This window comes from Notothenia coriiceps, unplaced genomic scaffold, assembly GCF_000735185.1.
Source record: "Notothenia coriiceps isolate Sejong01 unplaced genomic scaffold, NC01 NC01_scaffold00037244, whole genome shotgun sequence".
Lineage (NCBI taxonomy): Eukaryota > Metazoa > Chordata > Actinopteri > Perciformes > Nototheniidae > Notothenia > Notothenia coriiceps.
Genome location: NW_011369945.1, coordinates 16,406,472 through 16,411,433, shown reverse-complemented (window position 1 = coordinate 16,411,433; position 4,962 = coordinate 16,406,472).

The window sequence follows — 4,962 nt, the reverse complement described above, 5'->3', positions numbered from 1 at the left end:
AAGTCATATTTTTGATATTTTTGAGAAAAAGTCATATTTTTCAGATTTTTGAGAAAAAAGTCAGAATTTTGAGAATATTTGTCATATTTTTTAGAAAAAGTCAGAATTTTTAGATTTTTGAGAAAAAGTCAGAATTTTGCGATTTTTTAGAAAAAAGTCAGAATTTTGAGAATATTTGAGATTTTTGAGAATATTTGAGATTTTTGAGAAAAAATCAGAATTTTGAGAAAAAGTCAGATCTTTGAGAAAAAATTNAGTTAGATCTTTAACGAATTCTCTTTTTTTGTTTTGACTACTTCCATTCTTGAGAGGATCACACATACATGGATCCTGAGATTCAAGCTCAAGCCGGGGACCACTGATTATTAACATTTTTAAGTATCCAGAAAAAGTCCGAATTTTGATATTTTGAGAAAAAGTCCGAATTTTTTGATTTTTGAGAAAAAAGTCAGATTTTTGAGAATATTTGAGATTTTTGAGAAAAAGTCATATTTTTGAGAAAAAATCAGAATTTTGAGAAAAAGTCAGATCTTTAACGAATTCTCTATTTTTGTTTTGACTACTTCCATTCTTGAGAGGATCAGAGATACATGGATCCTGAGGTTGAAGCTCAAGCCGGGGACCAGGGAGATTGTTCTAACACTCCACTACTTCCCCCCTCTGTGGATTAACAACGTTGTCTATTGATTGATTGAATCTTTGTCTCTGTGTTCTTCAGGTCCCACAGATCTCAGCATGAAGTCCATCGCGGCCCCCCCCCCCTCCTCCTCCTCCTCCTCCTCCTCCTCCAGCAGCCAGGGTCAGGGGGGCGGTGGGGGGGGCGCGTCGGCTCAGCTCAGCCTCCCGGAGGTCACGGCGGTGCGTCAGCTGATCGCCGGGTACCGAGACTCCGCTGCCTTCCTGCTGCGCTCCGCCGACGAGCTGGAGAACCTGATCCTGCAGCAGAACTGATCCCAGACCCCCCCCCAGAGACTCAAAAGACCCCCCTTTCTTTATGCATCTGGCTCACTCTGACCTTAGTGCCCTGTTTATCTGTAGCCATTCATCCCATTCTCAAGCTCACACTCTCAAAAACCCTCCATTCGTCTCAGGAAGCGACGTGAAAGTTCTGCAGGAACTTAAAATCAGCTGTGATTGTGACGGCTCGTTTTAAAGCAGGAGTTTGGACAAATTAGTAGCAGTGATTTAGCGTCATTAGCTCGTTTCTACTTTTACACAGCCGTGGTGTGAATCGAGGATTTCTAGGTAGAGTTAATTCTCTAAATGTGGAGCGTTTTGCAGACGATTCGCTGCTAAATCCACCGATGTGTCGACCTCAACGGCTACGGAAAATTGTGCAGACTTCACACAAAAAGAGTAGAGAGAGTACGATGAAAATAGGAAAGTGTCAGACATTTTTACATATTCAAACAGATCCGTCAAAGCTATACCTCGACAAGTGTTTCCAGATGTTTAGACATGAGAGAAACAGACTCATTACCCGACTTTATTTCTGTTATTTTATTACAAATATTTCTATCATGGGCAATTTCTCATTAGTCACAAAGGACAAAGGAGCCCAGGTATGCAAAATGGAGGTCGCAGACACTTGTCAGGGAAAGAAAAGGAGATGAATATATTGTTTGAACGGGAACGAGAGGAACACGGTGCAATATTTCAAGAGATAATCAGTAATGGTGTGCTTACTGAGAAGCGTTTTAAAAAAAGGTATTTCGCCAACAATCTCCTCCCGTACAGATGTAGTAAAAAAAAAAAATGAAGTGATATCCCGTGCAGCATTGTAGCCGAATTCAATGTTGTCGTTTGTCGTGATCTTTCTCGCTAACTGATCGGGATCATCCGTCAAAACGGGACCTGGCAGAAAAACGAGACTCGATGTTGCACGTCTTGTTTTTTATTTTAGTGTGAAGGAAATCGTCCTGTGAGTGTTTTTTAAGGTTGAACAAGGAGCACATTTGAGCATCGCAGTAATGTGTGTGTGTGTGTGTGTGTGTGTGTGTGTGTGTGTGTGTGTGTGTGTGTGTGTGTGTGTGTGTGTGTGTGTGTGCTCACTCTCTGACCTCAGCTGTGTCTAACCCTCGTTCTCATTACATCACGTCTGAAAAAGAAGCAAGAGACAATCTTAGAAAAAGATGTAATCACATCACAGTTTACTCTCTCAGCTTTCTGCTAGTGTGTGTGTGTGTGTGTGTGTGTGTGTGTGTGTGTGTGTGTGTGTGTGTGTGTGTGTGTGTGTGTGTGTGTGTGTATCTAGAGCACAGTCTCACAACAGACACTTTTAACGGTGAGTCACTCGGCACAAAAAGTGTTTTTTATTCCCTTTTTTTTTTATTTTTTTTAAGTGGTTCTCGTGTAAGCTGTGGTGTGTTTGTGTAAAAAGTGTTTGTACGACATCAATCTGTGATTTAAAGGCTGAAAACATTCCCAACAAGGACAAACGAGGCTCGCTCCTTGTTGATTTGTCAAAGTTTAGAGAGATATATTTCTGTATTTATCACAAATCTTATCAAATCAAATCAGTTATTTATGGAGAATCAGTCCTTGGAGCTGGAGCTACATGCTAAATTATCATGTTTACTTTATTTATATTCCCATGTGATGATTGGGCTTGCATTACATTTGAAATTCATTTATCTTCTGCAAGTTTGGAAGCACTTTATGGCTCAGGATTACGGAAACAAAACACAGAGATTTGAGTGTGTTTTACCTCGTTTGGAGTTTATGTCAGCTTCAGTTCAAACAAATCCAGAAGTGATTAGAACGAAAAGGACAGCAGCAGCTTTGAATCTGCGTGTTCATGAAACTAATGGAGCTCATTACAGACGGGTTTGGAAAGCAGGAGCAGGATGAATTCTGTTTCATAAAGTCTGATTTGTTTCATGCACTTTGAGAAACAAACCTGCGACACCATCAAATCACAGGAGAGGGAACCGACAGCCAGAACGCACTTTCAATTAATTACATTACGTGGCACTTGTTAGACTCTTTTATCCAAAGCAACTAACATACATTCAGTACTGTGGACAATCCCCACAGGAGCACTTTGGGGTGAAGTGTCTCAGGGACACAACGACATGCTGACTGCAGTGGGACTCGAACTTGCTACCCCCTGATTCGAAGTCCAGCACACTATCCACTGAGCCACAGCCGCCCATTCATGTTAAATATGAATCACTGCAATAAACAGTGTAAAAGAAAGCTTTGAGCTGCATGTTCTAGGTCAACTATCCTCATCATATCCAGGTCAATCTTCTGGTAGGAAGACGTTGAGATAGTAAGCATTTTTAGGAACATGAAGCCCCAAAATCTTTGTGATGAAATGACACCTGAAAGCTGCGGGAGCTGAGGAGTCTTTATTCCAGAGCCATTACATTCTGCAACCAACAGTCACTACATCACGAGAAGTTAAAGCACAAGCGATTAAGTTATCAGGTTGATGATTGGATTTGTACAAGTTTGGTTGCATTTTAAGGGCTGCTCAATTAATCGTATTTTAATCGCGATTACGATTATGGCTTGCAACGATTACGAACAACGTAATCGAAATAAAACGATTATTTTTTTATTATTCCCTTTTTCTTTTTTTTCTTTTTTTGCGTTTTTCAGTTGAATTATACTTAAAGTTCAGAGTAATCAACTGTTAAAAACATACTGTTCAAAATTTTTCTCCAATAAATGGACGTTTTCAAAGCAAATGGATAATCGTTTTTAATAATCGTGATATCAATTATTGACCCAAATAATCGAGATTATGATTTTTGCCATAATCGAGCAGCCCTAATTTCAATATGTTGACGCATATATTTAAAAATGAAAAATGACACCCTAATTGTGCACACCATTCTAAAAGCACATTGGAAATCCCATACTCTCTTACCTTTAGTCCACACTGCAGCTGCTCTTATGAAGTACGTACAAACTACTTCATTATATTGCACATAATAACTTTGTTTATATCCCTGCTGCATAAAGGATTATGGGTGCAGCCGGAAAAGCGTGCACACTGTAAAATGTGACCCGATGCACCAGGACATCATGCTAGCTTGTGTGCATACTGCATACAGAATTATACTTTAACAGTCAGATCAAGTCTGCAATTTGTCTTGCATCACAGCAGCTCCTTTTGCAAAATCAACGAGGACAATAAGACAAGAAGCGAGGACTCAGACATTTAGAATAACATTAAAATCACTAAACACAATATGTTGAAGACCCTTAGACGTGCGTTTGATCTGGTGTTAAACTCTGTATTTCATTTTAGAATTGACTGGTGCACAAAAGAGTATTTCAGTCTGATCTAATTAAATCTTGGGACCCTGTATCTCCAACTTGACTGTTTCTGGACATACTAAAACGTTTACTGGCACACTAAATCATTTGGACGTTGCCTGCCGATTAAAAGCAGGTTTCCTTTATGAAACAGACCATCCTGACTCCTCTTCATCACCCTCCTCCTCCTCCTCCTCCTCCTCTGGGCTCTCACAGACGTATTTTAAAGTTGAACGTGGTTTCCTCACACGTGTCTTCCTCGTCTCCTCGGTGACTTCACGTCGTCTCGTTTTTAAAAACCCTAGCTTGCAGATGTGTGAAACCGTCTTTCTAACGCTGAGCTACTCGTGCTGGAGTTCCTGTGATCGGCGACGACCTCTCTGTTGTCACGTTGTTGTTTGTTTTTGTTTACTTTTGAAAATGCCCGATGGATCTTCTCTTTGTATTGACTGGACAATGTAATCTATTGGTGTTGATTAAAGATTGCCCTGGTAGCTCGTGGATTAAAGTGGTCAGATAAATGTATAGCTGTACAAAGAGTGTTTTTCTAATGTGGGTACAGCACTGTGGTTGCTTGTTTTAACTTATCACTTGGTGGTGGTCTTATATCGTTATTCATATGATTTCAACTGTTGCCTCTCCTGCACTGAAACTGAAGCCGTGCAGGAGCTCGTACTGTAACCTGTGTGAAGC